At 39.9% G+C, this 14057-nt stretch overlaps 1 protein-coding gene across 5 annotated transcripts in view; it reads left to right on the forward strand.

The window, feature by feature from the left end:
- The window catches only part of Tbc1d12 (TBC1 domain family, member 12), an 82257-nt gene that overhangs the window by 39117 nt on the left and 29083 nt on the right, over positions 1 to 14057 (forward strand). The window lies entirely within an intron of this gene.

Here is a 14057-nt window from a genome sequence, read left to right on the forward strand (position 1 = left end):
GAAGATAGATACATGCATACATACATAGATATGCAGAGGCGCGCGCGCGCTCACACACACACACACACACACACACACACACACACGCACAGATTTTAATCTTAGACCTGTACCACCGCCACTAAAACCAGCACTTTTTTTTATTTCAACACAGTGTTCTTTAATTGATGGCAAGTATCATTTAGGAGAATTATTTTGGTTTTGATGTTTAATATGTATTTAAGGCATACATGTGTTAAGAATCTATTGCTGGGCTGGAGAGATGGCTTAGTGGTTAAGAGCACTGATGGCTGTTATTTGAGAGGACCCAGGTTGAATACCCAGCACCCACATGGCAGCTCAGAATCATCTGTAACTAGTTCTAGGCCAAGCCTCTGTGGGCACCAAGCATGTACACAGGAACATATGCAGTTAAAATACCCATGAATGACACAATAATATAATTTTTAAAAACTAGGGGTTGAGCTACATTTAGGAATAGAACTCTTATTTAGAATGTGCAAGGCCCTGGGTTCAATCCCCAGCAAGAATCTGTTGTCTAGTGGCAGAAACCATGTTAAGTCCTCCCATCTCTGACTATTTTGTCTACAGTGCTGCTATTATTCCAAATAATGTCTGACTGTTTTTTTTTTTTTTCAGAAAAAAATACACACTTACTAAAACAATACTATTTGTTTCTTAATCTCTTTTCCTCTCTCTGAGACTCCTGGGTATGTTTTTGTTGTTGATAACTTTTTTTCCCTTTTCCCTGGTATCTGGCCATTTTGCTGGTTTGCATTTGTTACTTTGTTGACCATAGAGAATCTGAAGTTAAACAAAAAAGTATTTTGTAGACGCTTTCAAAGAAGAAGAAGAGGGGCTGGACTTACAAGAACATTTAAGACTAAAAATTGTGGCCCTCAAACAACTTTTTTTCCCCTTCGTTAAGGTTTTATTACTGTGAAGAGACACCATAACCATGGTAACCCCTATAAAGAAAATCATTTAATTGGGGTGGGCTTACACTTAAGAGTTTAATCTATTATCCTCACGGCCAAAAGCATGGCATCCTGCAGGCAGACATGGTGCTGGAGAGCTGGGTTTTCTACATCTAGATCAAAGGCAGCAGAGTAGAGCCCTCAAACAGCTTTTTAATTGTATAGATTTGTGTTTAAAAATGACCTGTATGTGACATATGGTTACTTATTGATCTCCATAGTTGATGGACTGATCCATTTGTCTAGGTGGATGTCTTTCCTCCCTCCACATGTATTAAAGGGTTCCTGAAGGAATTGCCACTGGCAAGAAAGCAGATTGTAGAGGGAGAGATGAGAATGAAAACTCAGGCCGGTGCCATTTTTATGGGCCAAGACTTCCAGAGACTGACCCTCTGGTTTATTTTCCTTATATATTTAAACATCAGAATGAATTCTGTCGGCTGATAAACAGAGCTCAGGTCTAGGGCCTAGAGACAGATTTGTGATAAGCCTAAGAGTAAATTCTACCAGAGGATGCAAAATACACGGGGCCTCTTTCACAGTGACGAGTTCTCTTCACTCGAGGGCTAAAGCTCAGGATTAGGACAGAGCTCAGGACACTGGGGGATTCCAGAAGGCTGGCTCATAGGAGAGCAAAGAGATCACCAGGTTTTCAGTCCGGCATTCTAGGAGACTAGGTGTTATTCATTTCCTTCCACTGAAGAAAATAGGCCCACACGATTCAGAGTCCTGGTTTCCCAAGTGCTTATTCTAAGCTGTGCTTTCTACACACGTCTTTCCTAAGGCAGTGAGCTTGGTTGAAGATGATGTCCATCCCTGATAGAGGAAGACAAGTGTTTGTTTAAGCAGTCATACTCCCCTGCTAGAATCTCCAAATACATTCTCAATTTAGTAAGTTTAGTCTCAATAATTTTTCCCATTGATCTTTTTAAAAGCATTTTAAGAACCTGATAATGGGAGCTGGGAGGACTGACTCAGAGCTGTTGTTCCCAGACTTGGACAGCTGAGGCAAAAGCATTGCCAGGAGTTCGAGACCAGCCTATGCTAGGTAGTGAGATTTGTGCCGACCCGGAGTATGCGTGAACTTCATCCTCCCTCTCTCCAGTCCCTATAACCAATAATGAGACCGTGTAAAAGTTTCATTCCAGACTTCCAGGCATAAAAATGAACCAGGCCAATTCCAAGATTGCAGGAAAGCAAGAATGCTTAGATAAACAAGGAAAGAATATTTGCTTAAAGATCTTTAGGTAGACTCCTAGCTTGATAGGTTAACTTGAGTTTTCAACCTAAGCTTCTAAAATTCATTTAAAACAACATATATTTTACTAAGAATATAAATTTTTTCTCACAAGAAGCTTATACAGTATTTGGAACAAATCCTTTACATCTTGGTCTTTTATGTTACACATTCCTTTCCATCGTGCTTTGTTACCTCTGTTCGTGGTAGTGTTCTCGCCACACTGCAGCCTCCTTATCTATACCTCTCTTGTTTCCATTCTTTTAAGTGCCAGGATATATCTTTATATCCAGTCTTTGTTGACATCCTCATTCTTCCAGTGATAACTACTTCTTTAAAAAAAATTCCCCTTATTTATTTATTTTACTTTATGTGTGTGAGTGTTTTGCCTGCATGTGTGTCTGCTGCCTCCTGAGGCCTGAAGAAGGGATGGGATCCCCTGAACTGGAATTTAGTTCTCAGCCACCGTTTGGGTGCTGGGAACCAACAGTGCTCTTAGCCTCTGAGCCACCTCTCCAGCCCCTATGTCTACTTCTGTAATCCTTCATGATAGCCTGCACAAACTTCTTGAAATAATGAGTTGAAATTGGCTTGAAATAATACTCTATACATTGTAATTATGTATGATCTCAGCCTACTGAAATTGTATAAGCACCTGAAAAAGGGCTTTTCTTGTTTTCATTCTACTGATGTAAAATTAATATAGTAATTTACTAGAATAAGTATTGGAGCCTTTCATCCCATCTATCTGTTCATCTGTAACCTAGAGATTAAATGTGATCTCTGTTCTATTCAACTCTGAGTTGCTATAATGCATTCTCCTTAAATTTGAATGAGGCTGTTTTAGAAGGGAAATGATTTATGTGACTTTATTATTCTCATTTAAACCAATTGTATCTTTAAAAGGTGTTAGAATATGGGAATGCTTACTTACTCATTGCTTATCTCTACATCAGTGAGTTGAAAATAGATGTAGAGAACTGAGGTAAATGAAAGTTTAGTGTTATGAAGGGTAAACCAGATGATGATCCCTGGGTACAGCCTGAGTACCAACTGGAACACCTACCCTTTCTCTCCCAGAGCACCTGCTGACAGATTTAGGTCAGGTACCATCTATCCAGCCAGAGGCTGAGAAGCTGGAGCAGAAGCCTTAGTAATTTTGTAGTTTGTTTTTCTGTTTGTGGATGCAGACAGGTTCAAGTTAGCATGTTTTTATTTTGAAACAAAGTCTCACTATATAACACAGGCTGGCCTAAACTCACTATGTAGACTGGACTGGCCTCAAGCTGACAGAGATCCACATGCCTCTGCGTCCTGAGCGCTGGCTTACTTTTGAATTCAGCTGACTGGTAGTCATATTTTTCTTAGCTGTGAGATACCATCTATGAGAGCACTCATCTGAGAAGAGGGAACCTCAACTAAAGAATTATCAATAGCAGACTGGCTTGTACGCATGTCTGTGAGGTATTTTCTTAGTAATTACTGTAGGAGGGCCCAGCCCCCCCCCCATGGGCAGTGCATAAGAAAGCAGGCTGAGCATTTTAGAGAGGAAGTAAACCCTTTCCCTTCTAAAGTGCTTTTGGTCAGGGATGATCCCAGCAACAAGAACACAAACTCAAACATTGTTCTATCTTGTGGTTCCCAGCACCCATATCAGATGGCAACAACTGCCTGTAACTCTAGTGCAGAGAATCTGATGCCCTCTGGCTTCGGTGGGCATCAGCCTACTCAGTGTTCACATAAACTCACAGAGGTACACATACAGACATATCAAAATAAATCTTACAAAGAAGAAGCAGTAATTCCTCTTCAGCATGGAATTGATGTTGGAACTTCCTCCTGCATAAACAGAAGGGATGATGTGAGGGGTTTCTTTCTGGAGAAAACCTGTGATTGGCTCCCTTTTTTTCCCTCTTGCTTCCATAATTTTAGATGCATCTGGAGGCACTGAGTGCATAGATTACTTTTTGCACTGCATAGGTTTTATGGATGATGTTTTTCTTTGCAGATGGAGCAAGGATACATCATCTCATCATCTGAAATCTCCTTTAGAACATTTCAAATATGGTTCACATGCAAATATAAAAGAATTCATCCTTTTGTTTATTTTGGGTCTGCCTGTTCCTCAACTAATCTAACTAAAAATCAAGAGATCAAAACAACCTTAAGGATCATGTATCCAGATAAACGAATATGTTGCTGTGTTTCTTCATTCTTTGAAACAAAACAAACAGCAAAAACAACAACAAAAATCCCAAAAACCTGATACTATGTTAGTCAAGGTTCTCTAGAGTCACAGAAATTATGGAATGTCTCTCTATATTAATTTATTGTAATGACTTAGTCTGCAGTCCAACTAACCCAACAATGGGCAGCTGTGAATGGGAAGTCCAAGAATCTAGTAGTCCCATGAGGCCAGGTGTCTCAGCTGGTCTTCTGTGTAAGCTGGAATCCTGAAGAAGTAGGTTGCAACAGGTGTGCTGGCAAGTAAGTGCAAGTGGATGAAGAATCAACACTTCCTTTTTCCGTTATCCTTATGCAGGCCTCCAGCAGATTAAAGGAGCGTGCTGAATTTGGAACTTACTCTGTCCCAGGCTAGCCTTAAGCTCAGAGTTATGCTTGCCTCTGTCTCCTAGGATTAAGGCATGTTCTACCTTGCCTGAGTCTAAACTTTTCATGGCCACCATGCCTCAAGATCTTCATACCAATATCTGGGTTAGAAGCTTGTGTCTTCCAGCCTCTAGATCTGGAACACAGGTGTGTGCCTTCCATTTCTGGATTGCAGTTCATTCCAGATATCGTCAAGTTGACAACTAGGATTAGCTATCACAGATACTTACAATACTTTTTAAAATGTATCATTAGGTAGAATTGCTTCCATTTTTCTTCTAGCAACTTCTTTAAGAACTTCAAAAACAGTTTCTTTGAGACAGGGTCTCACTATATGGCTCAAGCTGATTTAGAAGTTGAAATGTTTCTGCCTCAGTTCTTGAGTGCTGAGGCTGCATGTGCATCAATACCAAACTGAATAACAGAGATTCTGAAAGGTGCTGGTGAAAGGTGCCCATGGTAGTGTGAGTGTAAATGGCCCCAGAGGCTCACTGTCTCAGTCACTGTTCTATTGCTATGCAGAGACACCACGACCAAGGCAGCTCTTTAAAAAGAAAGCTTTTGAACTGAACTGATACCACAGCTCTCTGTACTCAAATCCTGTGGGGGAGAGAGCTGAACTCCCAGAAGTGTGGACAATCCTGAGACCTCAGGACAGACCACCACTTCTGCCCACTGCTGCCCACTGTTGTCCACATTCCTGGCCCAAGAAGAAACTGCATAATGCCTTTAGATACAGGAATGTAGGAGCAGTCAGCAACAGGAACTGGCTGGTTTCTGGCTGTGCCGGGAACTGAACTGAACCGGTCACATAGTTCTCTGCACCCAAATCCTGTGGGGGAGAGAGTTGGACCCTCAGAAGTGCTGACATTCCTGAGAACACAGAGGAGACGAATACTTTCTGCCCACATTCCTGACCTAAGAGGAAATCACCTAGTGCTGTCTGTGACCCTGGGCACAGGGAGCTAGGAACAGTCAGGGGCAGGACCCTTTGGGTTTCTGCCCGCACCATAAATTCAAAGCCAGTCAACAGGAGCACCTACAAACCTGAGAGCAGAGCTCTCTGTTCCTAGAACCAGCTGAAAGAAAACAAGTCTATAGGAGTGCTGACATACAGGCTTACAGGAGGGCCAAGCCACTTTCAGAGTCAGCAAGACAAGCCAACACCAGAGACAATGTGATGACAAGAGGCAAGCATGCAGGAACTTAAACAACAGAAACCAAGACTACTTGGCATCATCAGAGCCCAGTTCTCTTATCAAAGCAAAACTGAATATCCAAACACACTGGAAAAGCAAGATTTGGACTTAAAAATCACATTTTATGATGATGATGCAGGACTTTAAGAAGGACATAAATACCCGTAAAGAAATAAAGGACAACACAAGTAAACAAATAGAAGCCCTTGAAGAGGAAACACAAAAATCCCTAAGAATCCCTTAAAGAATTACAGGACAAAACAACTAATCAGGGGAAGGAATTGGACAAAACCATCCAGGATTTAAAAATGGAATTAGAAACAATAAAGAAAGCACAAAGAGAGACAAGCCTGGAGATAGAAAACCTAGGGAAGAGATCAGGAGTCATAGATGCAAGCATCACCAACAGAATACAAGAGATAGAAGAGAGAATATCAGGGGCAGAAGATACCATAGAAAACATCAACACAACCATCAAAGATAATGTAAAATGCAAAAGCTCCTAGCACAAAACATCCAGGAAATAGGACACAATGAGAAAATCAAACCTAAGGATAATAGGCATAGAAGAGAGTGAAGACTCCCAACTTAAAGGGCCAGAAAATATATTCAACAAAATTATAGAAGAAAACTTCCCTAACTTAAAGAAAGAGATGCCCATAAACATACAAAAAGCCTACAGAACTCCAAATAGATTGGACCAGAAAAGAAATTCCTCCTATCACATAATAGTCAAAACACCATATGTACAAAACAAAGAAAGAATATTAAAAGCAGTAAGGGAAAAAGGTCAAGTAACATATAAAGGTAGACCTATCAGAATTACACCTGACTTCTCACCAGAAACTATGAAAGCCAGAAGATCCTGAGCAGATGTCATAAAGACGATAAGAGAACACAAATGCTAGCCCAGGTTACTATATCCAGCAAAACTCAATTAACATAGATGAAGAAACCAAGATATTCCATGACAAAACCAAATTTACACAATATCTTTCTACATATCAGCCCTACAAAGGATAACAGATGGAAAAGTCCAACACAAGGAAGGAAACTACAACCTAGAAAAAGCAAGAAAGTAATCTCCTTGCAATGAAACCAAAAGAACAGAGACATAAAACATAATTCTACCTCTAACAACAAAAATAACAGCAACAATTGCTATTCCTTAATATCTCTTATCAATGGACTCAATTCCCCAATAAAAAGACATAGACTGTTAACAGACTGGATATTTAAAGAGAACCCAGCATTTTGCTGCATACAGGAAACACACCTTAGAGAAAAATACAGACACTACCTGAGATTAAAAGGCAGGAAAACAACTTTCCAAGCAAATGATCCAAAGAAACAAGCTGGGGTAGCCATTCTAATAATCAAATAAAATCGATTTTCAACCAACAGTTATCAAAAAATATAAGGAAGGACACTTCATGTTCATCAAAGGAAAAATCTGCCAAGATGAATTCTCAATCTTAAATATCTATGCTCCAAATGCAAAGACACCTACATTCATAAAAGGAACCTTACTAAAGGTCAAAGTACACATTGCATCTCACACAATAATGGTAGGAGACTTGAACACCCCACTTTCATCATCTGGACAGATCATGGAAACAGAAATTAAACAGAGACATAGAGAAACTAACAGAAGTTTTGAACCAAATGACCTTAACAGATACTTATAGAACATTTCATCTTTGAACAAAAGGGTATACCCTTTCTCAGCACCTCATGGAACCTTCACAAAAATTGAGCATATAATCAGTCACAAAACAGGCCTCAACAGATACAAGAAGATTGAAATAATCCCATGCATCTTATCACATCACCACGGAATAAGACTGATCTTCAATAACAAAAATAATAGAAAGCCCATGTATACATGGAAATTGAACAACACTCTACTCAATGATAACTTGGTCAGGGAAGAAATAAAGACATTAAAGACATTTTAGAATTTAATGAAAATGAGGGCACAACATACCCAAACTTATGGGACACAATGAAAGCTGTGCTAAGAGGAAAACTCATAGCTTTGAGTGGCTCTAAAAAGAAACAGGAGAGGGGGCTGGAGAGATGGCTCAGCGGCTAAGAGCACCCGACTGCTCCTCCAGAGGTCATGAGTTCAATTCCCAGCAACCACATGGTGGCTCACAACCATCTGTAATGGGATCCGAAACCTTCTTCTGGTGTCTGAAGACAGCTGCAGTGGACTTATATATAATAAATGAATAAATCTTTAAAAAAAAAAAAGAAAGAAAAAAGAAACAGGAGAGAAGATACATCAGCAGCTTGACAGCACACCTAAAAGCTCTAGAACAAAAAGAAGCAAATATACCCAAGAGGAGTAGAAGGCAGGAAATAATCAAACACAGGGTTGAAATGAACTAAGTAAAAACAAAAAGGACTATACAAAGAATCAACAAAACCAGGAGCTGATTCTTTGAGAAAATCAACAAGATAGATAAACCCTTAGCCAGACTAACCAGAGGGCACAGAGAGTATGTCCAAATTAACAAAATCAGAAATGAAAAGGGAGACATAACAACAGGATCTGAGGAAATTCAAAAGTTATCAGATCCTACTACAAAAGCCTATATTCAACAAAACTGGAAAATCTCAAGGAAATGGACAATTTTCTAGACAGATACCAGGTACCAAAGTTAAATCAGGATCAGATAAACCATCTAAACAAGCCCATAACTCCTAAAGAAATAGAAGCAATTATTAAAAGTCTCCCAACCAAAAGAGCACAGGATCAGATGGGTTCAGTGCAGAATTTTATCAGACCTTTCAGAAAAGACCTCATAGCAATAATGTCCAAACTATTCCATAAAATAGAAACAGACTGAGCACTACCAAATTCCTTCTATGAAGCAACAAATACATACATACCTAAACCACACAAAGACCCAACAATGAAAGAGAACTCAGACCAATTTCCCTTATGAATATTGATGCAAAAATACTTAATAAAATTCTTGCAAACTGAATCTAAGAACACATCAAAACGATCATCCATCATGATCAAGTAGGCTTCATTCCAGGGATGCAGAAATGGTTCAATATACCAAAATGCATCAACCTAATCCACTATATAAGCAAACTCAAAGAAAAAAAAACAACATGATAATTTCATTAGATGCAGAGAAAGCATTTGACAAAATTCAACACCCCTTCATGATAAAAGTCCTGGAAAGATCAGGAATTCAAGGCCCATACATAAACATAGTAAAAGCAATATACAGCAAACTAGTAGCTAACATTAAACTAAATGGAGAGAAACTTGTAGTAATCCCACTAGAATCAGGGACTAGACAAGGCTGCCCTCTTTCTCCCTACTTATTCAATATAGTACTCGAAGTCCTAGCCAGAACAATCAAACAACAAAAGGAAGTCAAAGGGATACACATTGGAAAGGAAGAAATCAAAATATTACTATTTGCAGATGATATAATAGTCTTAAGTGACCCCAAAAATTCCATTGGAGAACTCCTACAGCTGATAAACTACTTCAGCAAAGTGGCTGGATATAAAATTAACTCAAACAAATTAGCAGCCTTCCTCTACTCAAAGGATAAACAGGCTGAGAAAGAAATTAGGGAAACGACACCCTTCACAATAGTCCCAAATAATATAAAATACCTCGGTGTGACTCTAACCAAGCAAATGAAAGATCTGTATGACAAGAACTTCAAGTCTCTGAAGAAAGAAATTGAGGAAGATCTCAGAAGTCGGAAAGACCTCCCATGCTTCTGGATTGGCAGGATTAATATAGTCAAAATGGCCATTTTGCCAAAAGCAATCTACAGAATTAATCCAATCCCCATCAAAATACCAATCCAATTCTTCAGAAAGTTAGACAGAACAATTTGCAAATTCATCTGGAATAACAAAAAACCCAGGACAGTTAAAACTATCCTCAACAATAAAAGGACATCCGGGTGAATCACTATCCCTGAACTCAAGCAGTATTACAGAGCAATAGTGATAAAAACTGCATGGTATTGGTACAGAGACAGACAGATAGACCAGTGGAATATAATTGAAGACCCAGAAATGAACCCACACACCTATGGGCACTTGATTTTTGACAAAGGAGCCAAAACCATCCAATGGAAAAAAGATAGCATTTTCATCAAATGGTGCTGGTTCAACTGGAGGTCAGCATGTAGAGGAATGCAGGTCAATCCATGCTTATCACCCCGTATAAAGCTTAAGTCCAAGTGGACCAAGGACCTCCACATCAAACCAGATACACTCAAACTAATAGAAGAAAGAGTGGGGAAGCATCTCGAACACTTGGGCACTGGAGATAATTTCCTGAACAAAACACCATTGGCTTATGATCTAAGATCAAGATTTGATAAATGGGATCTCATAAAACTGCAAAGCTTCTTTCTGTAAGGCAGAGGACACTGTTGTTAGGACAAAATGGCAACCAACAGATTGGGAAAAGATCTTGACCAATCCTACAACAGATAGAGGCCTTATATCCAAAATATACAAAGAACTCAAGAAGTTAGACCACACGGAGACAAATAACCCTATTAAAAAATGGGGTTCAGAGCTAAACAAAGAATTCACAGCTGAGGAATGCCGAATGGCTGAGAAACACCTAAAGAAATGTTCAACATCTTTAGTCATAAAGGAAATGCAAATCAAAACAACCCTGAGATTTCACCTCACACCACTGAGAATGGCTAAGATCAAAAACTCAGGTGACAGCAAATGCTGGCAAGGATGTGGAGAAAGAGGAACACTCCCCCATTTTTGGTGGGATTGCAGACTGGTACAACCATTCTGGAAATCAGTCTGGAGGTTCCTCAGAAAATTGGACATTGCACTGCCTGAGGACCCAGCTATACCTCTGGGCATATTCTGAAAAACTGCTCCAACATATAACAAAGACACATGCTCCACTGTGTTCATAGCAGTCTTATTCATAATAGCCAGAAGGTGGAAAGAACCCAGATTCCTTTCAACAGAGGAATGGATACAGAAAATGTGGTACATCTACACAACGGAGTACTACTCAGCTGTCAAAAACAATGACTTCATGAAATTCATAGGCAAATGGATTGAAGTAGAAAATATCCTGAGTGACCCCAATCACAGAAAAACATACATGGTGTGCACTCACTGACAAGTGGCTATTCGCCTAAAAGCTTGAATTACCCAAGATACAATCTACAGACCACATGAAGCTCAAGAAGAAGGATTACCAAAGTGCGAATGTTTCACTCGTTCTTAAAAGGGGGAACAAAAATATTCATAGGATGGGATATGGAAACAAAGTTTGGAGCAGAGACTGAAGGAAAGGCCATTCAGAGCCTGTCCCAGATGTGTCCCATATATATATATATATATATGTATATGTATATGTATGTATATATATATATATATGTATATGTATATGTATATATATGTGTGTGTGTGTGTGTTTATATATGTGTGTGTGTGTGTATATATATATATATGTATATATCGCCACCAAAATTAGATACAGTTGATGAAGCTAAGAAGTGCATGCTGAGAGGAACCGGATATAGATGTCTCCTCAGAGACACAGTCAGAACATGTCAAATACAGAGGCGGATGCTCACAGCTAACCATTGAACTGAGAATGGGATCCCCATTGGAGAAGTTAGAGAAAGGACTGAAAGAGTTGAAAGGGCCTGCAACTCCATAAGAACAACAATGCCAACCAACCAGAGATCCCAGGGACTAAACCACTACTCAGAGACTATACATGGACTCACCCATGGCTCCAGTTGCATATGTAGCAGAGGATGGCCTTGTTGGGCACCAAAGGAAAGAGAAGTCCTTTGGTCCTGCCAAGGTTGGATCCCCAGTGTAGGGGAATGTCAGGCGTGAGGGCAGGATGTGGGGAGTGGATGAGGAGGGAAACACCTGTATAGAAGGGAGGGGATAGAGGGTTTATGGACAGAACACTGGGAGAGTGAATAACATTTGAAATGTAAATAAAAAATATATCCAATAAAAGAAAAAGCCAAAAAAAAAAGGCTCAAAAAATCCCCAAAATTGAAAGCTTTTAATTGAGCCTTTGCTTGTCATTTCAGTCCATTTTTATCACGGTAAGAAGCATGGCAGCATGCAGGCAGGCATGGTACATGAGGGGACGCTGAGAGTTCTGCATTCAGACCTGCAGCAGGAGACCTTAGAAACCCAGAGCCCATTCCATGACACCCTTCCTCCAACAAGGTCATGCCTACTCCACAAGGTTACACCTCCAAATCCCTCTCAAGTAGCATTTCTCCCTAATAACCAGGCATTCAAATATGAGCTTATAGGGGCCATTCTCATTCAAACCACCACTCATTGGTGGCCTTGTGGGAGAAAGTGGGGGTATGACACCAGGCCTAGTCCGTCAGCCAGCCAGCCAGCCAGCCAGCCAGCCAGCCAGCCAGCCAGGCAGTCAGTCTCTCCTTCCTTCCCTTCCCTCCTCTTCCCTTCCTCCCCCTGCTTCTCTTGCCCTGGCCTTATGTATCAGGATATAGTCTCAGCTACTGCCTTAGTGTCATGTACATCACTGCCATGATGAGACTAGACCTACCCCTGAAACTAAGCCAGCTCCAATGAAATGCCTCTTTTTAAAAATAAGAGTTGCCTTGGTCATGGTGTTTCTTCACAGCCCAGAACACTAAGATAGTGACATGACAAAATACAGGTTTTAATATGTCATTTTTGAAAGCTATAAATATTCATACCGTGCAGTACATTTATACATGCTTTTAGGTATCCATTAATAGTTTCTTGAGTTGATTCTTGTAGTGAATACTTTAGAAAGGGTAACCTTGGGGGCTGGAGAGATGGCTCAGTGGTTAAGAGACACTGGAGTTGCATAGTTGTATAGTGGCTCTTTTGTATTCTTTTAATATTTTTCTATAGTCTGAAATCAATTGTTGGGGATTGACTTGATCCTCTTTGTTAAAAAAAAATCTCTAACTTTTAATTATGTGTATGCATGTGTGTCTGTATTTGGGTATGTGCTAATGAGGGCAGGTGCCCCTAGACTCCAGAAGAAGGTGCCCTATTCCCAGGAGCTGGAGTTATAGACAGTTATGAGCTGCTAGACATGGATGCTAGAATGAACTTGAACTTGAGCAAGAAGTATTCTTAATCATGAAGCCATTTTCTAGCCTTAACTTGTGCTTTTTGATCTGTTTGTTAGAGCAACTTCAGAATGACTTTTAGTCTAGGCTGATTGTTCTTCGTACTGAGGTAATGCCTTGCCAAGAACTTGGTACTTTGAAAATATGCTGGATGTTCTTTTTTGGTGATTCTTTCCTTGGCCATGATTTAATTACTCACCCAAGAGTTGTGAGGGGCATCTCTGTAGGAGTCTTCTGCTTATTCTAGCTTAGATCCCCCAACTCCTGTCTACTGAACCCAGAAAGATTGGAGGATTTCTAGCTTCATTTTATGTATTCCCTTTACTGCTGAGACCTGGTAACTCCAGACAATAACACCAGAAATTTCCTCATAAAGACCGCTGTCCTTTACTACTGGTCGTGCATTGCCTGAGAGCTGCTGTTTAGTGTATCTTCTAACTGTATAAGACAAGAGGGTAAACTTTTCCATATGGCCTAAACACAAGTCTTAGACTTAATTCCTCCTTGCTACAACATGCTGGAATAATGGGGTTAGCCTGAAAAGAGGACAGGTGCTGGGACATGGGATTTGAATATTAGTCACAAGCCTTCTATACTGTTGTTGTGTGTGTACTGCATGTACTCTTGTGTAGGCATATATGTGCCATGGCACATGTATGGAGCTCACAGGTCAATTTCAGGACTCAGTTCTCTCCTTCATTGTGGGTTCTGGGGATTGAACTCAGGTTGCCTGGCTGAAGTGGTGAGCATTTTACTCACTGAGCCATCTTGCCAACCCTACAAATGTATTTCTTTTTGAATTCTTAAATATCTAATTGTAAACTCTATAAAGCCATTGACTGGATAAAGTGAAATATAATATATTGTATTATATAATATATATAATCCCATATAT

This window comes from Rattus norvegicus, chromosome 1 (genome assembly GCF_036323735.1).
Source record: "Rattus norvegicus strain BN/NHsdMcwi chromosome 1, GRCr8, whole genome shotgun sequence".
In the NCBI taxonomy this organism is placed as follows: Eukaryota; Metazoa; Chordata; class Mammalia; order Rodentia; family Muridae; genus Rattus; species Rattus norvegicus.